The 27,718-nt window shown below is 41.6% G+C and overlaps 1 protein-coding gene across 2 annotated transcripts in view; it reads left to right on the forward strand.

Annotated features, from left to right (window-relative positions):
* The window catches only part of LOC123749290 (E3 ubiquitin-protein ligase TRIM21-like), a 183,559-nt gene extending 156,627 nt beyond the window's left edge, over window positions 1-26,932 (forward strand). For both annotated transcript variants that reach the window (XM_069337391.1, XM_069337389.1), the window contains 2 exons: window positions 25,989-26,204; window positions 26,321-26,932. The gene's annotated coding sequence lies outside the window, so the exon portion shown is untranslated. The remainder of the gene's footprint in view (window positions 1-25,988; window positions 26,205-26,320) is intronic.
* The last annotated feature ends 786 nt before the right edge of the window (window positions 26,933-27,718 follow it).

The following is a 27,718-nucleotide window of genomic DNA, read 5'->3' on the forward strand; positions in this document are numbered from 1 at the left end:
ACAAAGCTCCTCTTTGCATTCTTTAAGCACCCTGGCAAACACTTCATCTGGCCCTGGGGATTTGTTTGGTTTGAGTTTTACTATTTGTTTAAGAACATCCTCCCTGGTAACTGCTAAACTCGTCAACCTGTCCTCGTCCCCACCCACATAGACTTGTTCAGCTGAAGGCATATTGTTAAGTTCCTCTTTAGTAAATACAGATACAAAATATTTATTAAAAATACTACTCATCTCTTCATCACTATCTGTTATTTGACCTGTATCAGTTTTTAATGGACCTATCCTTTCCCTAGTCTTAGTACGATATAACTGAAAAAACCCTTTAGGATTTGTCTTTGCTTGCCCTGCTATGCGAACTTCATAGTTTCTTTTTGCTTTCCTTATCTCTTTTTTAACATTTCTAACCAGTTGTACGAATTCCTGTTCTAAAGTGACCTCCCCATTTTTAATCCTTTTGTACCAAGCTCTCTTTTTACCTATAAGGTTCTTCAAATTCTTTGTTATCCACTTTGGGTCATTAGTATTCGATCTATTCAATTTGTATGGTATACTACGTTCCTGTGCTTTGTTTAGAATATTCTTAAATAAGTTATATATTGAATCCACATCGAAATCCCCATTTAAGTCACCTATCGCTGGGTTCATGTCTCGCTCCAAGATCGGCCCACACCCCATACCCAAGACTTTCCAATCAATTTGACCCAAAAAAATTCTTAGGCTATTAAAATCAGCTTTTCGAAAATCTGGCACTTTAACAGAATTTTCTCCTACTGGTCTATTCCATTCTATGCTAAATCTGATTTCTTTGTGATCACTGCTCCCTAGCTCACTCCCTATTTCGATGTCATTAATTTGCGTTTCCCTGTTAGTTAACACTAAATCTAAAATATTATTTTCCCGTGTTGGTTCCTTAATGTGTTGCGTAAGAAAGCAATCGTCAATTAATTCTAGAAAATCTTCTGCTTCACTATTCCCTGTTTTGTTCAACCAGTTTATTCCGCTAAAATTAAAGTCACCCATGACATAAATACTGTAAGATCTAGATGCTCTAGATATTTCATCCCATAGGTGCTTTGCTTCCATTCTGTCTAAATTTGGTGGCCTATATATTACTCCTATTATAATATTATTAGCTTTTTCGTTTAATTCTATCCAAATAGTTTCTGTGTGTGGCTCTGTTTTGATTCCCTCTTTGAGACTACATTTCAAATTGTCCCTAACATATATGGCTACTCCACCTCCTCGTCTAATATATCTATCTGTGTGAAATAGTTTAAATCCGTATATTTGATATTCAGCTAATAGTTCTCTATTTTCTACATTCATCCACGTTTCGGTAAGTGCAATAATATCTATTTTTTCTGTGCAGACAAGAGCATTTAATTCGTTAATTTTATTTCTTAGACTTCTACTGTTAGTGTAATATACCCTAAGTGAATTGTTATTTTGCGGACCTTCTCTTTCCCTGATCGTTTTGCCAATTCCTTTCTCCCACAAACACATACTTTTATTACCTCCTTCCTCCAAATCAATTCCCATACCTCTATCTACTAACAGTTTAAACCCAAACAAACACCTCTAACCACTTCTTCCAACGAGTTCGCAACAGCAACAACCCCAGCTCTCGATAGATGCACCCCATCACGAGCATACATTTCATTTCTTCCATAGAAGTGTTCCCAGTTGTCTATGAAAGATATTGCATTTGATTTGCAATATCTTTCCAGCCGGCAATTGACACCAAGTGCCCTCGATATCCATTCATTTCCCACTCCCTTTCTTGGAAGAATGCCACATATGATCGGGATTCCTCCCTTGCTCCTAACTAATTCTATGGCTGTTTTATACCTCTGAATCAGTTCCTCACTCCTAACTCGACCAACATCATTTCCTCCCACGCTAATGCAAATAATGGGATTGTTCCCATTACCAGCCATAATATCATTCATGTTGTTTATAATATCACCAATGCCAGCTCCGGGATAGCAAACCCTTAACCTGTTCCCCCTATCTCTAGCACAAAACGCTCTATCCAAATACCTTATCTGGGAATCTCCCACAACTAATGTTTGCTTAGGTACTTCCTTTACTTTCTGAGGGGCCTGCGCTTCCTTTCTCTTCGTTGCTTTCCCTTTTGCGCGATCCGCAGTCTCACCACAGCACTCGTCCTCCAAAACGTCAAATGAATTAGAAGTTGCTATGGCGTTTGAAGGCGGCTTTATCAAAGTCTTCTTAAGGCCCCTGTCTTTCGCAACTCTCCAAGACGAGGTCCCTTTACTACTGGTCTCCTCCTTCGTTACTTCTCGTTGTTCTTTAAGCTGACGCACCTCCTCCCGCAGAGAGTCCAACTCTGTCCTCAGGGCTCCCACTAGAGTCACCAGGTCCTTAACTACAACTTCCATATTGCTATGATAATATAACAACACTCAGGAGCTCCGATAACAACACTCAGGAGCTCCGATGGCCGTTGGCCGTTCAAAATGGCCGTTCATTTTTAACAAATTTGTTATCTTTTTATTCTAGCATTGTTGAGGCAGTTGATAGTGGTAAGGATTGCGATGTTGTGTACCTTGACTTTAGCAAAGCTTTTGATACAGTGCCACATGAAAGACTGATTAAAAAGATAGAGTCTCGTGGTATTGGGGGTGCTATATTAAGCTGGATTAGGGCATGGCTATACCAAAGGAAACAGAGAGTTAGTATAAACGGAGTCAAGTCAGAGTGGGAAAATGTTGTAAGTGGGGTGCCTCAGGGCTCTGTCCTGGGACCTCTGTTGTTTATAATATATATAAATGATTTAGATTCGGGATTGAGTAGCAACATTTGCAAATTTGCCGATGATACAAAAATCGGTAAGGAAATCAATTCGGAGGAGGACTCACTATCACTTCAAGTTGATCTAGATAGGGTTTTGAAATGGTCGAAGGATTGGCAGATGCAGTTTAATGCTGATAAATGTAAAGTTCTGAGGTTAGGTAATGATGATAGAGTTACAAGATACGAGCTAGATGGTGTTGATATTGCGAAGTCGAATTGCGAAAGGGATCTGGGAGTTATGATTTGTAAGAATTTAAAACAAAAGGATCAATGCATAAATGTTCGTAATAAGGCAAATCGGACACTTGGATTTATTAATCGCAGCGTTTGTAACAAGACTCCTGGTGTGGTTCTCAAGCTATATCTTGCTCTAGTTAGGCCCAATTTAGATTATGCAGTTCAGTTTTGGTCGCCATATTATAGAATGGATATAAATTCACTTGAACGTGTCCAGCGTAGGATGACTAAGTTAATTCCCCAAATTAGAAATCTTTCATATGAAGAAAGATTAACAAAGCTTAAGTTGCATTCACTGGAAAGGCGAAGAGTTAGGGGTGACATGATAGAGGTTTACAAGTGGGTGAATGGACATAACAAAGGGGATATTAATAGGGTATTAAAAGTATCAACACAAGACAGAACACGAAACAATGGGTATAAATTGGATAAGTTTAGATTTAGGAAAGACTTGGGTAAATACTGGTTCAGTAACAGGGTTGTTGATTTGTGGAACCAATTACCACATAACATTGTGGAGGTGGGGTCCCTCGATTGTTTCAAGCGCAGGTTGGACATGTATATGAGTGGGATTGGGTGGTTATAAATAGGAGCTGCCTCGTATGGGCCAATAGGCCTTCTGCAGTTGCCTTTGTTCTTATGTTCTTATGTAAATATGTGCAAGATATGTGTACACAAGTGTCATGCACGTAACAGTGTCCTTGGACAGTACGAATGTTTTACTACCATAATATAGTGTACGTGTTCATTATACATAGGATTAGCACGTAAAAAGAACGAAAAATGTATTTGGAACTGTGCGCAAAAAATGAACAAAAATATATTCGCGGCAACTCGCGCGCCCCGCCCCGGGCGCCCCACCGGCCCTGAGAGCATACTGCTCTGGCGCACGGGGAATGATGACATCACGCCCCACCTTTCGGACCCCATAGCAGCCAAAGTAAGTACAATTTCGAAGTTCTGTTGCTATACCCATATACAGACAGGGGTTTTTGACACTTTCAGAAGAAAAAAGAACTTTTTCCTGAGGTTTCATTTCCTGCGCACTGGGGGGATGTCATATTTATAGGTTGCGCAGTTAAAAGGTTAAGGACCTGCCCGAAACGCTGCGAGTACTAGTGGCTTTACAAGATTGTAAATACTATGCTATGTATTCTCTCTAACCCAATGTACCTTCTTGTATATAAATAAATAAATAAATAAAATAAAATAAATAAATAAATATTTAGCGCTGTGCTTCATCGAGGGAGGAGTAAGGCTGTGAGAGGGAAGGTTGTGGCGTTGTCTTCTGACTGTGTGTGGCCACCTTTTATTGACTGCACTCACCATACCAGCTTAGTGGTTCGCTATGGTGAACACAAATGTAGATACTTATATATAACATGTGTATAGAGGGTATAAACAGCAATAGGAGTAGGTTGGGAGCCTCCATTTTGGTGAGGGAGGTGGCGTCGTCTGCACGACTTATCATACGTGGTTGATACCTGGTTGATGAGGCCAGGCTTGACTTGTGAGAGTTTGGTCCACTAGGCTGTTGCTTGGAGCGGCCCGCAGGCCCACATACCCACCACAGCCCGGTTGGTCTGGCACTCCTGGAAGGAATAAATCTAGTTTCCTCTTGAAGATGTCCTCGGTTGTTCCGGCAATATTTCTTATGCTCGCTGGGAGGGTGTTGAACAACCGTGGACCTCTGATGTTTATACAGTGTTCTCTGATTGTGCCTATGGCACCCCTGCTCTTTACTGGTTCTAATCTGCATTTTCTTCCATATCGTTCACTCCAGTACGTTGTTATTTTACTGTGTAGATTTGGGACCTATCCCTCCAGTATCTTCCAGGTGTATATTATTTGATATCTCTCGTCTTCTTTCTAGTGAGTACATTTGGAGGGCTTTGAGACGATCCCAATAATTTAGGTGTTTTATCACATCTATGGGTGCCGTATATGTTCTCTGTATTCCCTCTATTTCAGCAATCTCTCTTGCTCTGAAGGGGGAAGTGAGTACTGAGCAGTACTCAAGACGGGACAACACAAGTGACTTGAAGAGTACAACCATTGTGATGGGATCCCTGGATTTGAAAGTTCTCGTAATTCATCCTATCATTTTTCTGGCTGTTGCAATATTTGCTTGGTTATGCTCCCTAAACGTTAGGTCGTCAGACATCATTATTTCCAAATCCTTTACATGCTGTTTTCCTATTATGGGCACATTTGATTGTGTTTTGTACCCTGTATTATGTTTAAGGTCCTCATTTTTACTGTACCTGAGTACTTGGAATTTATCACTGTTAAACATGATGTTATTTTCTGATGCCCAGTCGAAAACTTTATTAATATCAGCTTGAAGTTTTTCAATGTCTTCAGCCGAGGTAATTTTCATACTGATTTTTGTGTCATCTGCAAAGGATGATACGAAGCTGTGACTTGTATTTTTGTCTATATCTGATATGAGAATAAGGAAAAGCAGCGGTGCAAGGATTGTACCCTGAGGTACAGAGCTTTTAACTGCACTCAGACTAGATTTTATATGGTTGACTGTTACTCGCTGAGTCATGTTTGACAGAAAACTGAGTATCCAGCGTCCTACTTTACCAGTTATTCCCATTGACTTCATTTTGTGTGCTATCACGCCATGGTCACATTTATCGAAAGCCTTTGCGAAGTCCGTGTATATTAGAGGTTCGAACATGTATATTATAGTCCGTGTATATTAGAGGTTCGTATATGTAGAGGTTCGAACGAACGAACGTCAACAACACCTGTCGGCCCTGCCCTCCCTCCTCTTTTATCAGCTGATCCTTGAGCTCTCGGCTACCAACAAATGATGTAGCATCACCCGAAGGCAGCTAAGTACACAGTGACCTAAATGTGATTGAAAAAACCAACAAGACCAACCCGTAATTCTCTCATTTCGACCTCACTAGTGTTGCTCCCTGGAGCTAAGAAGCTGTACCCGACGTTCACTGCTGCCTATCAACGAGTCTTCCCTATTTGTTCCTGCCTACATTTATCCTGCTATCATGCAAAGTAAGACCGTTAAGACCCTTAAGAAAGATAGCACACCTAACAAGAATAACCCTACTAGCTAGGCTAACAACATGATTAGTTCAGCTATCTCCCCCTCGGTGGCCGCCGTGGGGGTTACCGACTCTCCCCCCGTCAACAATAACAAACAATCTCAGCTGGGCGCAGCGCCGTCTCCGACACGGGCCATGCAACAATTAGGTAGCCCTATGGACCAACTTAAACGAGCTGCTGCCCCTTGTTCTGACTTCAAGCGCTTTGCTGATAACCCATGGCTCAAGTTATTAACTCAAGTACATGAAGATCAAATGACAGTAATCAAAGAGCAGTCGGCCTTAATAATGAACCTGCAAGGCTCATTATTATCTTTGCAGAATGAAGTTGTAGACTTACACAAGAACAATCAAGATCTAGCTACCAAAGTCGTCAACCTCGAACAAGAATTAAACCTTCTCAAGAACTCAGTTACTAACTTTAATCCAGATGCAACCACTAAAAAACAGGAAGAAATATTGCAACAGTTTGAGAACCATCTGAACAACCTACAACAACAACACACTGTTACCCAAGACGAGACAGACCAACATAAACTACTTGAGTCTGTAATTATCTCTTCAAGTGATTTTCCCCAAGAAACTGATGGTGAAGACTGTGCTGCCATCGTGCTCAAAGTATTGCAGGATAAGTTAAGTTATTCGATCCAAAAAAATGACATCAAAGCAGCTTATAGAGTGGGTACCAAATCATCTGGTACTAATAATAGGCGAATTCGATTAAAATTAGATAGCTGCTCCCGCAAGACTGATCTTATCTCATCTGCAGTTGCTAGTAAATCCACTGTTTATGTAAATGAATGTCTGACCAGGTGCAGGCAAAATCTCTTTTTTAAACTGTGTGGCTTCAGCAAAAATTCCCCTACAATTAAACACTGTTTTGTGCGAGATGGTAAAATTATAGCTAGGAGGACTGACACTGGAAAAACCTATTCAATAACCACAGAAGCTCACCTTAATTCTTTCCTCAGTGACTGTGGGATATCTGCTGTATAGCCTGAATTCAAATTATAATCTCATTTAACTACCTTTGTGTACTCTAGCTCTGCCTTTCCCTTCAAAAGGTTTTAACTTTAGTTAAAAAAAAAAAAAAAAAGAATAATATTGTCATCTTTATTATTGTCTTTTTTTTTTTCTTTTTACTCCCATGTTCCATAGTACACTGGCTTTGCCTGTGTCCTCTAGTATTAACTTCATTATCTAGTGTCCTGAGTGTATCTCTATTTAAACTACCTCAGTTTGTTTTAGTGTAACTTTAGTATTCAACTATAGTGTACTTATAATAGTATAGTAAGCAAGCTTTTCATCTTATAGATTTCATAATTGTTTTTTTTTTTTACTTTTTTGGTCATCTATTGTTATTAATTATTCTAGTTAATTTTTTACATTCCTAGTTCCCATTAAGTTTTTTTTCTTTTTACTTAAAATTACCATTAAGTTTATTTTACTTTAGAATTTTTAATCTACTTTTTTCTTTGTTTTCTATTTTGTAATTTGCCATTCTTGCCTTGTTTTCCTGCAAACAGCCTTTTTATGCAGACAAGTATAGACCCAGAACTAAACCTCTTATCCACTATCTATGACAATCATCACTTCAATGATCAAAATTGCAGATATTTTACAGCACATGATGTAAACAATGTATTAACAGATAATCACAATATCTCTGTAATCAACTTGAACGTTAGATCCCTAGGTAAACACTTCGATGATGTTAGTGCCTTGATTGAAACTATTGACAACAAATTCTCTTTTATTATACTTACTGAAACGTGGTTGAAAGAGGATAATACTCAACTCTTTAACATGCCTAACTACTCGGCAATTCACAACTGTCGTCAAATGCAGAGAGGTGGTGGTACTGCTCTTTACTACCACCAAGAACTAACATGCTTAAAAATAATTAGAACTAGAGACTGCTATGGGGAGTATATCTTCGCCAGTTTCAGAGTCAAGGGTGCCGAGTCTGTCCTGTCTGTGGGTGCAGTCTATAGAATTCCTAACACTGATGTGTCCGAATTCAACTCAAACCTTAGAAATCTAATACTAGATAACAGATTGAACAAAAACCATCTAATTATCGCAGGGGACTTTAATATTGACCTCTGCGAGCCTGAACACCCTACTGCTGTTATTTTCCTCAACTGTATGAATTCCTGCTTCCTCATACCCTTAATCACTAGACCAACTAGAATCACTGATAGTACTGCTACGACTCTAGATCACATCTGGACCAACATAACCTCTCCGCTTACTTCAGGTATAATCACCGATAGCACTACAGACCATTACCCCACATTTCTCTTAACTAACATTAGCAAACCACCTCTAGAGACAAGGGAGTTAAGCTTTAGGCTGCACAATGAAACTGCTATAAACAATTTTATAACTGCTGCTGATAATGTCAACTGGGAGTCCGAGTTAGGTAACATAGGGGACATCAACCTAGCAGTGCAATCTTTTCTTCAAACAACTCTTAGCCTTTATAACACCCACTGTCCTATGCTTACAAAACAAGTCACAAGCAAAAGACTTAACAATCCTTGGCTTACAAAGGGAATACTTAAATCCATTAACAAAAAACACGACCTTGAGAAGAAGTATAGGCTAGGAACAGTCTCCAAAGAATTCTCTAAGAATTACTCGTTATTGCTATCTAAAATAATTAGACGAGCCAAAACTAAATACTATGAAGATAAATTTACCCAAATAAAGAGCAACATTAAAAAAACTTGGAGCACAATTTCACAAATATTGGGATCAAAGAAGATTTTCAATAACAAACCAACACTCCTTTCCAATAACGCTGGTCAGCTTTCAGCCTCTGATTCTGCTATTGAGTTCAATAGGTTCTTCTCTTCCATTGGGTCATCCCTTGCAAATGATATTCCATCTTCCTGTACTGATGTTAAGGACTATCTTACAGGTAACTATCCACAGTCTCTGTACCTAAAGCCTACTAGTTCCACTGATGTCAATGAAATAATCCTTTCCCTTAAAACCAAGTCTAGTGCCCTCGAGGAGATACCAACTTTAATTTACAAAAAAGCCTCCAGATCTCTAGCCCCTGCTATTGCATTGCTCTTCAACAAGTCACTTGAACTGCAAACCTTTCCTGACATTCTAAAAAAGGCAAGAGTAACCCCTGTCCACAAATGTGGTGATCTCACAGATGTTAACAACTACAGACCTATATCAATCCTGCCTAACTTGTCAAAAATATTCGAAAAACTAATCTACAAGCAGCTTTACTCTTTTCTAGCCAAACACAATATACTTAGCTCTTGTCAATATGGCTTCAGACCCAAAAAAAGCACTAACGATGCACTTATTAGTATGATTAACTTAATTCACGCAGCTCTTGATAAAAAGGAGTTTCCTGTTGGGTTATTTGTGGACCTGCGTAAGGCTTTTGACACTGTCAACCATCAAAACCTTCTTCTTAAATTACATCATTATGGAGTCAGAGGACACTCCCTGCAATACCTCAAATCTTATCTTATCTTACAGGCTCCAGTATGTTTCTGTGAATAATACAATTTCTCCCACCCTACCCATCAACATTGGTGTTCCTCAGGGCAGCATACTTGGCCCTCTCCTCTTTCTCATCTACATTAATGACCTTCCAAATGCCTCCCAACACCTCAAACCAATTCTATTTGCTGACGACACAACCTTCATTTACTCCAGTCCTGACCCCCTTGCTCTAAATGCCACAGTAAATACTGAGCTAGAGAAAGTCCATCTTTGGCTAACCGCCAACAAACTCACCCTTAACATTGACAAAACGTTTTATATTCTGTTTGGCAATAAATCCTCTAATCAGATAAATCTCAAAATAAACAATACCCAAATTTGTAACAAATTAGATGGCAAATTCCTTGGCGTTCTCATCGACCACAAGCTGAATTTACAGGGTCACATTCTAAATATATCAAAAAAAGTTTCAAAAACTGTTGGCATTCTTTCTAAGATCAGATATTATGTACCCCGCCCTGCTCTGGTTACTCTCTATTACTCCCTCATCTATCCATACCTCAACTATGGTATTTGTGCTTGGGGTTCTACTACCCAAAATCATTTACGTCCTCTTATTACCCAACACAAAGCTGCTATTAGGACAATATCCAACTCTGGCCCCAGACATCACTCGGTACCCTTACTCAAATCTCTGAATATGTTAGATATTAAGTCACTGCACATTCTCTCTTGTGTATTATACATATATAAAACGCTGAACTGTAATGCCAATCCTGACCTCAAAAGCTTCATTGAAGGTTGTAACAGAACCCATGAGCACCACACCAGAAATAAATACAGTTTTGATATTCCTAGAGTACGACTTAATCAAACTAGAAATGCTCTACAAATCAAGGGACCCAGAATGTGGAATGACCTTCCCAACCATGTTAAAGACTATACCTCTCTCAACCAGTTTAAGATAAAAACTAAACACTACCTAATAAATTCCCTGTAACCTACCTCACTCCTCTATTGTCAACCCATGTCTGTAATTTTTTTTTGTTTAATCAACACTGTTTGTCAACCTATTGTATTTGTTCTGCTTTTTCAGTCATGTTCCCCCTTTTTTTTTTTTATCTTTATTTGTATTTGTTCTCAACACTTTTTATTCTTTAGGCTCAATTAGTATTAAGTTCTAGATATTAATGTTTTTCTTGCCGAAACGCATTGCGTAATAGTGGCTTTAGGCATTGTATGTACTAGCTCTATCTATATATCAATCCATTAATGTAACATCACTTGTATGTATGTATGTACCTTACCTGAATAAACATATTTATTTTATATTTATTTATTTATATCACATCAGCATTCTGTTTTTCTTCTAATGCCTCAGTGACTTTGTCGTAGTGCTCAAGTAGCTGTGAGAGGCACGATCTTCCCACTCGAAATCCATGTTGGCCTGGGTTGTGAAGGTCATTGGTCTCCATGAAATTGGTGACCTGACTCCTAATCACTCTCTCAAATACTTTTATTATGTGCGATGTTAGTACAACTGGTCTATAATTCTTTGCCAATGCTTTGCTCCCTCCCTTGTGTAGAGGGGCTATGTCTGCTACTTTAAGTGCATCTGGTATCTCCCCCGTGTCCAAGCTCTTCCTCCACACTATACTGAGTGCCTGTGCTACCGGCACTTTGCATTTCTTTATAAATATTGAATTTTATCATGTTTTTTACTGGTGACCACTATGGTCTTTGGGCACCAAACCAGTTTACTTGTACAAGTATGGTGAATAAAACAGGTAGATACATATATATAATGTTTGTATATAGCGTAATAACAGCACAAACAGTATTGTTGGAGGAAAATTATTAGTGCGTCTGGCCTTGAGGTCGGCCTCCACCAGCTGACTTGTTGTTGTTAAATATTCGCTACTTGGAACAAAAAGTTCCAAGTAGCACGGGCTATGGCGAGCCCGTGCGTGTGAGTAGCTACGTCTTTGTGCCTTTACTCACCATACAAGCTTAGATGTACAGTTATGGTGAACAAAACATGTAAATACTTATACATAACGTCTGTATATAAAAGCAAAAACAGTATGGTGGGAAGAGAATGGTGGCAAGTCAGGTGAGGTGAGGGAGGGAGGGAGGGAGAGGCAGCTAGTGGCGGGCTGCCACTGGCTGCCACTGCCACTGTCACTCAGCATACCAACTTAGTGGTTCGTTAAGGTGAACACGAATGTAGATACTTATATATAGCGTCTGTATATAGTGAATAAAAGCAAAAACAGTATTGTGGGAGAAGAATGTGGGAGAGTCAGGTGACTTGAGGGAGGGAGGAAGGAAGTAGCAGCCAGTGGCGGGCTGCCACTGGCGGGCTGCCACTGGCACTGCCACTCAGCATGCCAACTTAGTGGTTCGTTATGGTGAACACGAATGTAGATACTTATATATAACGTCTGTATATAGTGAATAAAAGCAAAAACAGTATGGTGGGAGGAGAATGTGGGCGAGTGAGGTGTTGAGGGAGTGAGTGGCTGGCTGGTGTGTGGCGGTCACTCCTCGTTACTTTTTGACTCATAATAGCAACTTAGTGGATCGTTATGGTGAAAAAAAACATGCAGATACTTATATATAACCTGTGTATATAGTGTAATGACCGACAAAGTATTTGTTCACTGCTTGATGAACATAATAATTGAATCAACAATATGCACACCATATTTTTGAGTACAGAGATGATTCACTCATTTTATTATATAAATATATCACACTACACACTATTGAATAATATTACAGCAATAAAACTACGAAAAATCAATCAGAGACATTGAAATAATTAAGTAATTATCTCTCTGTGGCAACTCCGGCCTGACAGCTGGCGATCAACAGACCATCTGGGACGCTCGCTGAGTCAGCGCCTGTTTTTTTGCCAAACTTCCCCCTCGCTATAGCAGGCAATATATGCCACTTACGATTTTTTTTTTATTTTTCCCATGATCAGTGAACACAAATTAACAGGTTAGGATTTTTTTTTGTATGCGCCTGTGGGTGTCAAATGGTATATAGCCATGCACCATTTAAGAGTTAATAGATGATTTTGTGTCTATCACTATAATTTAAACGCCCCGCGTGGGATAGGGGTAGTCATCGGCGAGCCGCACCGAGAAAAACGCCACCTGGGAAATAATCCCAAGTAGGCTGCCATTGTGTAGAGGCCTCAGTTACCCGGCGGATACCATGGCGAGCGCATCAAGTTCCAACGACCGACCTGGCTCAACGAGGCATTCCTCGCGACCTCTGACGAAATTAATAAGAATTTGTTCCCAGATGGTGATGAATCTGATATTGACTACTCGGACTTTGATCATGACTACACACAGCCCTCAGAGGTGGATACGACCGACAATGAGTGTAAACATGCTGGCTCCACCAGGGCTAGGCCTATTATCTCGCCCATGCCTCCTCGCCCTCACTCGACTCCACTTCGTGCCAGACCCCACAGTTCATGTGCTACCTTGCAGGATATTGATGTTTTGTTCGACGAGTCTGAGGAAGGTGAATCATTTTCTGGTTTTAGTGACTTAGAATCGGAAAATTGTTCAGGTGCTAGTGCCAGTGGAGTGCGTGGTGTTGCCAAGCGACATTTTGTCGCATCAGCAGCATCTGGCCCAGCTATGCAACACCACATGGCATCACATAGGGACGCTGATGAACAAAGACCCTCAACATCAAGTAATTTTCTGTCACTGTCCCTGCCCGCCCCTACTGTTCCTAGACCTGCTTCGGCTCCTGGTCAACGGTTTCCTCGCTGTGGTGCCACTATTGGCTCTAGAAAGACACCCTGTGTTTTTGTGTGGAGTGATGGGACAGATTTTGTTACACAAATTCCTCTGTTTGATAATTCAGATGTTGGGATTACAGACCTTTTTCCTGATAAAGGTGCAGATATGTGTGAAATGAACTACAGTGGTACCTCGGAATGCGATTGTCCCTGTATGCGAGGTTTTCGGAAGGCGAGGAGTATTTACTCCAAAAATTTGTCTCAGAAGGCGAGGGTTTCTTCGGGACGCGAGTTTGTTGATACGCGTACAGGCCGACCTAGCGCGTGGTGGTTCGGCGATCGTCGCCCCTCCGCCCCTCAGTTTATTATTGTCTCGCGCTCAGTGACTACCCCCACATCAATTCCTCTCGCGGATTTTCAGTGTTTTGTTGGATTTTTGGTGATTTGTCTATACAATTTGTTATTATATATCTCACCATGGGTCCCAAGAAAGCCAGTGGTAAGGATAAAGGCCAGAAAGCTCATGTGAGGATGACAATAGAGGAGAAACAAGAGATCATTCGGAAGCATGAGAACGGTACACGTGTTGTTGAACTTTGTAGGCAGTACAACAAAGCCACATCAACAATATGCACTATACTTAAGAAGAAAAATAAGATTATGGGTGCTAAAGTGGCAAAAGGAGTAAGAACATTAACGGCACAAAGACCACAAATACTTGAAGAAGTGGAAAAGTTGTTATTAATTTGGATACACGACAAGGAGTTGAGGGGTGATAGTGTTTCGGAGGCCATTATTTGTGAGAAAGCCAGGGTGTTGCACGAAGACCTTCTAAACAATACCCCTGCAACGAGTGATGCAGATAAGAAAGAGTTTAAGGCAAGCAGGGGCTGGTTTGAAAAATTTAGAAAGAGAAGTGGTATCCATAGTGTTACAAGGCATGGGGTTATGTGATGTGATTATGGAAGGGGACTCCCCTTCCAAACAGTAACTCCTCTCCTCCTCCCCCCTCCTCACCATCTTCCATACGCTTACAGCACTCGACAGCAAGGTAAGTAATAACTGGAACACAGTTTTGTAGGTTTATTTAGATGAATTAGGTAAATTAGGTATAAAAATTTAGTTTGATGTGGGGTTTTTGGGGTAGTCAGGAACGGATTAATTCATTTCCCTTTATTTCTTATGGGGAAATTAACTTCGGAATGCGAGTTTTCGGAAGGCGAGGCGTCTCCAGGAACGGATTAAACTCTTATTCTGAGGTATGCCTGTATTTTACCGCATATTTAGATGAGCCGCTGATGGAATATATTGTTCAGGAAACGAACAAATATGCAGCTGATCTCATTGATGAGGAAGAGTTATCAGATTTTTCACGTTTACAGCAATGGAAAGATACAACTGTGGGTGAAATGTATGTACTCACCTAGTTGTACTCACCTAGTTGTGCTTGTGGGGGTTGAGCTCTGACTCTTTGGTCCCGCCTCTCAACCGTCAATCAACAGGTGTACAGGTTCCTGAGCCTATTGGGCTCTATCATATCTACACTTGAAACTGTGTATGGAGTCAGCCTCCACCACATTACTTCCTAATGCATTCCATTTTTCAACCACTCTGACACTAAAAAAGTTCTTTCTAATATCTCTGTGGCTCATTTGGGCACTCAGTTTCCACCTGTGTCCCCTTGTGCGTGTGCCCCCTGTGTTAAATAGCCTGTCTTTATCAACCCTGTCGATTCCCTTGAGAATCTTGAATGTGGTGATCATGGCCCCCCTAACTCTTCTGTCTTCTAACGAAGTGAGGTTCAATTCCCATAGTCTCTCCTCGTAGCTCATACCTCTCAGCTCGGGTACTAGTCTGGTGGCAAACCTTTGAACCTTTTCCAGTTTAGTCTTATGCTTGACTAGATATGGACTCCATGCTGGAGCCGCATACTCCAGGATTGGTCTGGCATATGTGGTATATAATGTTCTGAAAGATTCCTTACACAAGTTTCTAAAGGCCGTTCTTATGTTAGCCAACCTGGCATATGCTGCTGATGTTATCCTCTTGATATGAGCTTCAGGGGACAGGTCTGGCGTGATATCAACCCCCAGGTCTTTCTCTCTGACTCATGAAGTATTTCATCTCCCAAGTGATACCTTGTATCTGGTCTCCTGCTTCCTACCCCTATCTTCATTACATTACATTTGCTTGGGTTAAATTCTAACAGCCATTTGTTCGACCATTCCTGCAGCTTGTCCAGGTCTTCTTGAAGCCTCAAGCTGTCCTCCTCTGTCTTAATCCTTCTCATAATTTTGGCGTCGTCAGCAAACATTGAGAGGAATGAGTCTATACCCTCTGGGAGATCATTTACGTATATCAGAAACAGGATAGGTCCAAGCACAGAGCCCTGCGGGACTCCATTGGTGACTTCACGCCATTCTGAGGTCTCACCCCTCACTATAACTCTCTGCTTCCTATTGCTTAGGTACTCCTTTATCCACTGGAGCACCCTACCAGTTACTCCGGCCTGTTTCTCCAGCTTATGCATCAACCTTTTATCGGGTACTGTGTCAAAAGCTTTCCGACAGTCTAAAAAAATGCAGTCCGCCCATCCTTCTCTTTCTCGCTTAATCTTTGCCACCTGATCGTAGAATTCTATCAAGCCTGTAAGGCAAGATTTACCCTCCCTGAACCCATGTTGATGGGTTGTCATGAAGTCTCTTCTCTCCAGATGTGTTACTAGGTTTTTTCTCACAATCTTCTCCCTCACCTTGCATGGTATACAAGTTAAGGACACTGGCCTGTAGTTCAGTGCCTCTTGTCTGTCACCCTTTTTAAATATTGGTACTACATTAGCAGTCTTCCATATTTCTGGTAGGTCTCCTGTTTCCAGTGACCTACTATACACTATGGAGAGTGGCAAGCAAAATGCTCCTGCACACTCTTTCAATACCCATGGTGAGATTCCATCCGGCCCAACAGCTTTTCTCACATCCAGCTCCAATAGGTGCTTCTTGACCTCATCTCTTGTAATTTCGAACCTTTCATAGGTCACCTGGTTTGCTGCCACCTCTCCTAGCGCCATGACTTCTCCCTGTTCTATTGTAAAGACCTCCTGGAACCTTTTGTTGAGTTCTTCACACACCTCTTTGTCATTCTCTGTGTGCCTGTCCTCGCCCACCCTAAGTTTCATCACCTGTTCGTTCACTGTTGTCTTCCTCCTGATGTGACTGTGTAGTAGCTTTGGTTCGGTCTTGGCTTTATTAGCTATATCATTTTCATACCTTTTCTCAGCTGCTCTTCTTACACTAACATACTCGTTCCTGGTTCTCTGGTATCTCTCTACTTTCTGGTGTTCTGTTATTACGGAAGTTCCTCCATGCCCTTATGTTCAGCTCCTTTCCTTTCATACATTCCCTATTAAACCACGGATTCTTCCTTTGCTTCTCTGTTTTTTCCTGTCAGGCTGGGACAAACCTGCTTACAGCCTCCTGACATTTTTGGGTGACATAGTCTATCATGTCTTGTACGGACTTGGTTCCGAGTTCTGTGTCCCGATGTATATCCCATAGGAATTTATTCATCTCCTCATAGTTTCCCTTTCGGTACGCCAGCCCTTTGTTTCCCAGTTCTTTTTTGGGGGTGATAATTCCTAGCTCAACCAGGTACTCAAAGCTCAATACACTATGATCACTCATTCCCAAGGGGGCTTCCAACTTAACTTCCCTTATATCCAACTCATTTAGGGTAAATATCAGATCAAGCAAGGCTGGTTCATCCCCTCCTCTCATTCTTGTCGGTCCCTTGACGTGTTGACTTAGAAAGTTTCTTGTTGCCACATCCAGCAGCTTAGCTCTCCATGTGTCTGGGCCTCCATGTGGGTATCTGTTCCCCAAATCTATCTTCCCATGGTTGAAGTCTCCCATGATTAGGAGCCTGGATCCGTTCCTGCTAGCCACAGAAGCTGCTCTCTCTATTATATTGATGGTGGCCAAGTTGTTTCTATCATATTCCTGTCTGGGTCTTCTGTCATTCGGTGGGGGGTTATATATGACTACTACTATAATTTTCTGTCCTCCAGTTGCCATGGTGCCTGATATGTAGTCACTGAAACCTTCACAGTTCTGAATTACCATCTCCTCGAAACTCCAACCTTCTCTTAGTAGCAAAGCTACACCACCTCCTCCTCTCCCTTCTCTCTCTTTCCTCACTACATAGTAGCCCTGTGGAAACACTGCGTTTGTTATGGTGTTCGTTAGCTTTGTTTCTGTGAGTGCTATAATGTCTGGGTTTTCTTCTAGTGCCCATTCTCCGAGTTCACTTGTTTTATTAGTAATTCCATCTATGTTAGTGTACATTGCCATGAAGCTCACTTTCTTCAGTTCATTTTCTTGTCCCATTCTTGGCGAGCATTCTGCTGGTGTGGGATGTGTTTTTGGCACTGTGTATGTTGATGAAACATTGTGTCAAACACGTACTTGACCATTATTGGAGCAAAGACCATACTGTTCCAACACCAATGTTCGGCAAATATGTCTCGAGACTGATTTGCGATAATACTTAGGTGTCTTCATTTTGCAAATAATTTAGACCAGAATGGTGATGATAGACTTTGGAAGGTGGGGGACGTCCTGAATGATCTTATTGGAAAGTACAGGGATTTCTACGTACCAGCTCAGAAGCTTGTGATTGACGAATCCTTTGTGCTTTTCAAAGGACGTCTTGCCTTCAAGCAGTATATTCCCTCCAAACGCCACCGATTTGGATTGAAATTCTTTGTACTCTGTGATTGTGAAACAAGAATTGTGTTACACATGATCATGTATATGGGTACAAATGTTGACATTCCTGCTAATGACCAACATGGCTTCTCAGGTAGTGCTGTGAAGGCACTGCTTGCACCATATCTGAACAAGGGGCCCACATATTGTACACAGATAACTATTATACCAGTCCCTTGCTAACCAGGTTCTTACTTGATAATAGAACTGGAGTGTGTGGCACAGTGAAGGCAAAACGAAGGGAAATGCCAGTGTTTCACACTGCTATGCAGGTTGGTGATTGCGAGCTAAGGAAAACAGGTGCAATGTTTTCATTGCGGTGGAAAGACAGGCGTGAAGTGAACACGTTGACCACCATTCACAATGTTACAATGTTGGACAGTGGCAAGATGAACAGAACAGCAAAAGAAATAATTTATAAGCCAGATTGTGTCTTGAACTATAACATCAACATGTGTTTGGTGGATAAATGTGATATGGTGGGGGCAGTGGAGTGTGTACGCAAAACAGTGAAGTGGACCAAGAAAATGTTTTTCCACTTTGTTGATGTAATAATGCTGAACAGTTACAATATGTATCTTGTCAAAAAAGTGGTAAACGAAATTTCCGTGCGTTCAGTTTTACTGAAGTGACACAATTACTAGAGAAATTTGGCAAAGTAATTCCTGGCATACAGAGGCCCATTCTGCACCTGGTATTGCACCATGCTCCAACACCCAGGTTCACTTTCAAGGATGCCTTTGTCACACACAATCTCAGGTATTTACCACCAACTGCAAAGCGTGCTATTGGCCAGCGTGAGTGCATTGTATACAAGACAACGACCAAGAGGCAACAGAAACGAAAAATGGTGATGACTTGGTGCACAGCGTGTCAAGTCCCTCTGTGCTATGTCAAATGTTTTAACGAGTATCACAGTCTTGATGAGTTCTAAATGTTCAAGACTGGTGCAAAAACATGTAAATACAGAATAAGTGGGTGTAAATATGGAAAATAAATAATATAAAATACAGTGGTACCTCGAGTAACGAATTTAATCCGTTCCATGTTCGTCATGTGAAACGGACGTCATACAAAACGAGTGTCCCCCATGTAACCAGTGTGATGCACTGTGTTTATTGTGAAATTCCCCCAGTGTGCATGACATCAAATGTTCCTCAAAATATCATTTTCCTTTGTAAAATGATAAATTACCTTCCCTGAACATGTCTATGTAAAAATAAATACCAAATTCCACTTACTTTGGCTGTGAGGACGTGGACAAGGTGTGCTGTGACGTCATCAGGGCCTGGTCGCCCGTGTGTGAACTCCCAGACACGGTCGTGCAGGCCATTCAAGCACCGAGTGTTGCCACAAATATATTTTCAAATATTTTTTCTATGTATTTCCAATGCGGTTTTATTTGCTTCTTTTAACGTATATGATGCATATTTGTGACCTTTACAATATGTATACAGTAGAATGTTCATAATTTTCCATGGAACTGTGATACATGTGTCAGTAAGGTGTCCACAATAAATGTTTATTGTCACAATATTATGTGGTAAAAATTCACTAAAATTACAATATGTACAGTTTCACATACTATTTACACAGTAACACACACTATTACACACTCAGTACTTTGGAGTTACGTAATAATCAACGAAGTAGTCCATGGTACACAGCACGACTTTGCTCTCCTTGCACCAGCTATAGATAGATTTTCGTTTCCTGTTTCATTGTTCTGTGTGCTTGCAAATAACGCACTCGCGTTCACCCTTGGCTTTAGTACTTGTAGGTGGTATGTAACCAAGCTTGTAAAGCATAAGGTAGTATTGAAACGATTATAGGAAAAGCTCAATTTGTAAGGTAGTCTTGAAAAGATCGCTTTGTAAGGTCCCACACAGGAAGAGATTCAGCGAGCCTCAAAGAGTGTTCATCAGTCAGGAAGAGATTCAGGTATTCTTGAAAATATCTATGGACAATACCACCATGGAAGTCGCTAACACTGTTCATCTATGCTACTTGTATCAGATGCATCATCACTAAATGCAGAAAACGATTCATCTATATAAATTGGAGATGGCAAGGGTGGGGCTCAGAGCTACAACTGGATACGCTCGCTGTATCATCCTCATAGGTGCTGTATCACTGGCATCCGACTGTTGTGCTAAGCCCTTATTGCGCCTAGCTCCACCTATGTTATGACCCTTATGTTCTTCAAACAATAGGGTCTGAATTGCACCGACTGAGCGCATTCTTTCAACACCGTGTCGGACAGGTGTTTGGGAGCCAGAGGCACGTGTGCTACAAATGGTTGCTAATGCAGTACTAACCCAGCCAGCAGCCCTAGTCTTTCATATTCGTTATAGTAAAAGGTTCGTTCAGTGTTTGTTGGGTAGACTGCTCCATTATGACAATCTTTCTTTGTTTCAAATGTGTTCCATTTGTTTTGTATTTGTCACTTACGTCTCAATAATGGAGCAGCCTACCCGACAAACACTGAACGAACCTTTATGGCATTTGTCCAGTTTTCAAATTGTTTCAACAGTTCTTTTATTTTTTTTATTTAAGAAACATGGAGCAGCCGACCTGAAGACCACCGAGCGAACCTTTTTGACATTTGTACTGGTTTTCAAAATTCTTAATTTTTTTTATTATTTACGTTTTTTGTATATAAGAAACATGGAGCAGCCTACCTGCCGACCACCGAACGAACCATTTGCTATAAGACAAATGAAAAATAAATATTGAACACATTTGAAGAAAGGAAAATGTCATAATGGTTTGTTGAGTGTATATGTAAGGTAGGCTTCTCCATTATTGAGACGTAAATGACAGATACAAAACAAATGGAACACATTTGAAACAAAGAAAGATTGTTATAATGGAGCAGCCTACCTGCCGAACACTAAATGAACCTTTTTGACATTTGTTGTATATCAGACATTTCATTTCTTTTTTCCTACAAAAACGTCAATGCTTTGCAACATCTCAGCAGTCACCCCTTTATATCCCAGCATCATTAGCATCTTTAAAGAAGAACAACATAATTTATGTGCATCATCAGAGGCGTCTAAGACTGTGCAAGAAGCAGTGCGACCCCACTATGTGGTGTCGACGTTACTCAAACCCGCGTTCGTCATACGGGACGATTTGACGCCGATCGGGACCGTTCGTTACCCAAAATCTTCGTCTTTTGGGGCGATCGTTATGCGAGGTACCACTGTAGTATATTTTATTGAAAATAAGACATTTTTGTGCAAATACTTGTGACCCTAATACTGTATGTGAATATAATATACTGTACATTGATAACAGTTCTATGATAACAAATCGTCAAGTGAGAACATATTGAACCACACCAGTGAAAAAAATGGGTGTAAAATACGCCATAGACACTGTAAAAAATACCACGAAAATAAATTCGTGGCAACTCTGGCTCCTCCTCCGTCACGCTGACTCACCCCGGGCGCACAACACTCTAGCAAAGATGAGGCATGACGTCATCATCAACCTTCTCGGCTCATTTACATCATTGGTAAGTACAATTAATTTTTTTTATTATTTTTGCCATGCTCAAGAAACACAAATAAAGAGATTAAAAAGAAAAAGTTTTGTTGTTGTTGCGCCTGAGGGTGTTGAAGCCATTTGGACCCCTCGCGGTTTGAGGGTTAATGCATCTTTCCTCGGAGCATACTAAACCCATCATCGAACAACAAAATTTTGGAGTTAAACATGAAATTGTTGAAGTGTTTGAGGCTATTAACAATGCCGCTGACAAACTAGCTCCCCGAAGTGCTCAACTGTTGCCATCCTCTGACACTGTGAATGTAGTAACAAGCCCTCAGCATCCTCCCACAAACTCTCAAAACTCCTGGTCGCAGAACCGCACCCATGGTCGTAGCCCGCAGTCAAATTCTACTCATAAGCTGCCAAGACGTTATAGCCCACAACCATCCACTTCCTCGTGTTGGCATTATGGTAAGACTAACCACCTCACAAGGGACTGTTGGTCCGCTTCTAAATCATCATCCCCTAGGCAATTCTCTCGGTCCCCTTGTCAGTCTAATAATTCTAGGCTCCCATATTGCAGGTATCATAAGCAAGTTGGTCACCACACTGCGGATTATAAAGATAGGCTAAGGACATCCCCACCTCGTAGCTCCCACGGTCAGTCTTGGTGAGGCGCACAGCGTCCAAGACATCAGAACTCGCGTAATTACAACTCCCAGCCCAGCGTCAAATTATAATACTCGGTCACAGAATGCTGGAGCTCAGAATGTTCACTCCATGTCATCAGGAAACCCCCCAAAGCCATCTGCTAACCAATTCAAGTTAGTCAGTCCTAGTGCCTTCCCTATGTACTCAGTAGCCAGCCAAAATAGATTTGAACACTCGACAGAGAAGGACACTGACTCTAGCCCAGTTGTAGATGTTGACGGAACCACAGTGAATTTGACCCAGACGAGACGCAGATATCCTAGGCAATATAAGTTACAAGTACTAATTTGTCCAGTCTCAAGTGATGGCCCCCTTGTCTCAGCCATTGCACATGGTAGAGTTTTAAAAGTTTTTCTTGACTCTGGTGCAAAAATTAATATTGTCAAGCCCTCAGCTCTTAGAGATATTGCAAGTAAGCACCCTGCTCCAGTAAGAAAGACACCCATACCTTTTCTAAGTGGTGTTTCAGGAAATACATTAACCCTCAAACCGCGCATATCATATATAAATGATATCAGTGACAAAACCGAAACCGCGCACATCATTTATGTACAGCCACGACCGATAGTTGCCAGATGCCACCTAGAAAAAAAATCCAGGCCAACATTCTTGGGTGTTACAGCGTCAGTATTGAGCAAGCCACCAAGGCTGGCGCACTCAGCACGAGCTCACAGCACCGCTGTTCAGCTTGTGACCACAGCATCGCCTACAAATACCATAATATATATGATACTGCTATTATTTAGCAGTGATAGTATTACTGAAGCCCCCTGACTGTGATAAAACTGACCAGGATTCTGATAATAGCAGGATTGTGGTGATATTTAGTGCTGTGCTCCATGGAGGGAGGCGTAAGGCTGTGCGAGGGAGGGTTGTGGCGTCGTCTTCTGACTGTGTGTGGCCACCATTTATTGACTGCACTCACCATACCAGCTTAGTGGTTCGCTATGGTGAACACAAATGTAGATATTTATATATAACGTGTGTATAGAGGGTATAAACAGCAAGAGGAGTAGGTTGGGAGCCGCCATTTTGGTGAGGGCGGTGGCGTCGTCTGCACGACTTGGCATGGTGTTTACTGATGGCCACTATGGTCTTTGGGCACCATACCAGCTTATTTATTCAGGTATGGTGAATAAAACAGGTAGATACTTATATATAATATGTGTATATAGCGTAATAACACCACAAACAATATTGTTGAAGGACAAATATTAGTGCGTCTGGCCTTGAGGGCGGCCGCCGATCAGCTGACTGTCTGAGTAGCTACGTCTTTGTGGCCTTTACTCACCATACAAGCTTAGATGTACAGTTATGGTGAACAAAACATGTAAGTACGTATATATAACGTCTGTGTATAGTGAATAAATACGGAAAGAGTATTGTAGGAGGTGAATGAGGGTGAGTGAGGTGGTGTTGAGGGAGGGAGTGGCAGTGAGTGGCTCGCTGGTGTTTGGCGGTCACTCCTCGTTGCTTTTTGACTCACAAGACCAACTTAGTAGTTCGTTATGGTGTACAAAACATGCAAATACTTATATATAACCTGTGTATATAGTGTAACAACAGCAAAACTATTTGTTTATTGTTTTATGAACATAATAATTGAATCACTAATATGCACACCATAATTTTGAGTACAGCGATGGTTCACACATTTTATAATATAAATATACCACAATTCACTGTATGGAATAATATTACTGCAAAAAAACTAAGAAAAATCAATCAGACATTGAAATAATTAGGTAATAATATATTTGTGGCAACTGCCGTCTGACAGCTCCGGCGGAGTAGACCTCGTCTGGCGAAGGCTCTGCCAACGCCCCTTTTTTGCCACACTTCCCTACCCTATTGCGGCTAAAATATGCCACCTACGATTTTTTTTGTTATTTTTTCCGTGATCAGGGAACAAAAATGAACACTTCTATAAGACGAAATAATTTTTTGGATTTTTTTTTTGTTGCGCCTGTGGGTGTGAATTCCATTTGGGCCCCTAGCGGTTTGAGGGTTAAAAGTTCAGGGGGAAATTAACCTCCCACTCAAGTTAAATGACATCACATTGTCTATAACATGTTGACAGTATCCATTTTCCTGGTGACATTCTCCTAGGTTTGTACACCATGATTGATGAAAATATTGCATTGTCTCACCATTGTTGGAACATTAGTATCAAAGACTACGTCATACCCTTGTGTAGCAAGTATCGACAGGGCCATGTGTTCAACCTTCAATCAGACGACATTAATTTTGTCGACACCTGACTTGCTAGCGTAGGTTTCTCAGATCCTTGTTGCAGTAGCATGCCCGAGAAAACGGGCACTTGGGTATTCTACTGCGACTTGAGAATGGTCCAGGACAGACCAAAACTTCGGCCTTTCATTTGCTAGTGTGTGGATTGGTCAACAAAACGGGCACTCGATTGCAGCATCGTAGTTGTGCAGTTGTTAAGGAGAGTGAGTATCGAGACCTTCTGGAGGGGGATGCCCTAACAGATTCTTGTTGTCTTGCTTGCCTGGCAGCTTCCATCTTTGAAGTCAGTGGTTCCACAGCTACTGACACTGTGCTGCACTCTCATTCTCTCACCAGAGTAAGACTTAAGGTTCAGGGAGTGCTTGAGTTATTGGAAGTCATTGCGGAAAGTGAAACGTGTAAAGTGAACGGTACATTTGTTGAACCCTCTTGGCACACAGTGCAGGATGATACCATTACATTGTATATTGCAAACAGTAGTAATGCCGACATCCATCTCCAGTCTGGCACCCATATTGTAGATTTTGCCCATTACTTGTTTCCGGTGCAAGTCGTAGACGATCTCTCCATGGAACATACTGTTTGTACACTCACACCTGGAGGACAGGGATCTCAGCCTGAAGTGAAAGGGCAACACCTCAATGCTACTGATTTCCCTGACTGTGGTTCAGCTTTTGGAAATTTTGAACAAGAATAGAGCTGTTGTTGCTCTACCAGGAAAAAAGTTAGGTCTCACTCCTCTTATTATGCATAAAATTCCCCTTGAACAAGGAACTATGGTCACTATGCTGGGGCTACAGGTCCAGCACCAACCCCCTGCCAGTAGATGGGGGCTGGAGCTACAGGTCCCCCCCCCCCCCCCGCCAGTAGAGGGGGCTGGAGCTACAGGTCCAGCACCAACCCCCTGCCAGTAGAGGGGGGCTGGAGCTATAGGTCCAGCACAAACCCCTTGCCAGTAGAGGGGGCTGGAGCTACAGGTCCAGCACCATCCCCCTGCCAGTAGAGGGGGCTGGAGCTACAAGTCCAGCACAAACCCCCTGTAGTAGAAGGGGGCTGGAGCTACAGGTCCAGCACCAACCCCTGTCAGTAGAGGGTGCTGGAGCTACAGGTCCAGCATAATGGGGCTGACACTGACCAAAGGTGATAATAGGGCTGACACTGACCACAGGTGATAATGGGGCTGACACTGACCACAGGTGATAATGGGGCTGACACTGACCACAGGTGATAATGGGGCTGACACTGACCACAGGTGATAATGGGACTGACACTGACCACAGGTGATAATGGGACTGACACTGACCACAGGTGATAATGGTGCTGACATTGACCACAGGTGATAATGGTGCTGACACTGACCAGAAGTCATAATGGGGGTGACACTGTCCACAGATTGAGGACCTCCGCAGGATGAGTGAGCCCGTCAAGAGGCTGGTGGAGGCTGGCCGGATGTTAGCCGTCAAGAGGCTGGTGGAGGCTGGCCGGGTGTTGGCCGTCCAGGAAGACCAAGATGGCCGCCGCTCTGCCAGGATAACTCTAAAAGATGGCCAGCTGTGCCTCCACCCACTCCTGCGTCAGCCCACGCCCGACCACGCCCACACCCTCCAGGTTACTTTATTACGTCCACTAGTTTTACTGACATTACTGACTTACTGAGTTTTGATAACTAATATGATATCATTTTGTTGTACAGTTATCACCATGATTGATTTCATTTTCTGCAGGAGAGTGAGGTAGTGGGCGTGTTGGAGCCCTCCCGCACCGTGGCGTTCCTTGACCTTGCATGGGCAGGCTCATCAAGAGGACGGGTCACTATCCGGCTGACCGCTGACACTCCGCTGGCCAGACAGTTTGTGTTGTTGTGTACGGGCCAGCGGGGCCACACCTACCGCAACACTAAACTGTTGCGGGTGGTGAAAAAGGGTCAGCTGGGGGAGTGGGTGGTGGGTGGAGACTACGAGAGTAATGATGGTGAGGGAGGAGCTCCACTGCTGGCTGACCTCCAAGGTCAGTACCAGAGGTCAGGCCGGGCAGGAGCTGTGTGGTCCTGGTGGGACCACAGGAGTGCCCAGTTCAACATCACCACCAGGGACCGCCAGGGTGGTCACCAGTGGCCATGTGTCTTCGGTGATGTGGTGAGCGGCCTGGATGTGGTGATGGCAGCAGTCAACCACAGTGACATTAGGGAGGTGACTGTGGTGGACTGTGGTGTTGTGCTGCCACTCTAGGTTTCTGTACCACCACCATCACAACTGTGGTATTGTGCTGCCACTCTAGTTCACTGTACCACCACCATCACTAGTGTGGTGTTGCCATTCTAGTTATTTATATATATATATATATATATATATATATATATATATATATATATATATATATATATATATATATATATATATATATATATATATATATATATATATATATATATATATATATATATATATATATATATATATATATATATATATATATATATATATATATATATATATATATATATATATATATATATAATATATATATATATATATATATATATATATATAATATATATATATATATAATATATATATATATATATATATATATATTATTTCGTATAAAGAGTTCTTACATTCTTGTACCATCACTAGCACGCGTAGTGTTTCAGGCAAGTCCTTAATTCTATGTTCCCCGGAATACGACCCCACCAAATCGTTTAACAACCAGATACCCATTTTACTATTGGGTAAACAGAGGCTACAGTTAAGGAATAACGCCCAGTAAATCCTCCCCGGCCAGGATACAAACACAGGACAAAGCGCTCACGAAACGCCAGGTGAGTGTCTTATCACTACACCACGGAGATTGTAGTAGCTCACTCTACTACATCCATCACCATCACTCCTGCATCACCATGGATTTCGTGTTTTGATACCAATGTAATTTAAGGATATACCTTTATCACTATATCAACATAACTTCACTATTTTTGGCATTTAACTATCTTATACATGACTATCACTGCTGTATCACTATCAATGCTATATCTTCTCATTACTGTCACCTACGATTGCTGTATCATTATAGCTTCACTATCACATCTATATCACCATCATCTCAGGCCCCACACTTGTAAA

The sequence above is a fragment of the Procambarus clarkii genome, chromosome 37 (assembly GCF_040958095.1).
Source record: "Procambarus clarkii isolate CNS0578487 chromosome 37, FALCON_Pclarkii_2.0, whole genome shotgun sequence".
NCBI lineage: Eukaryota > Metazoa > Arthropoda > Malacostraca > Decapoda > Cambaridae > Procambarus > Procambarus clarkii.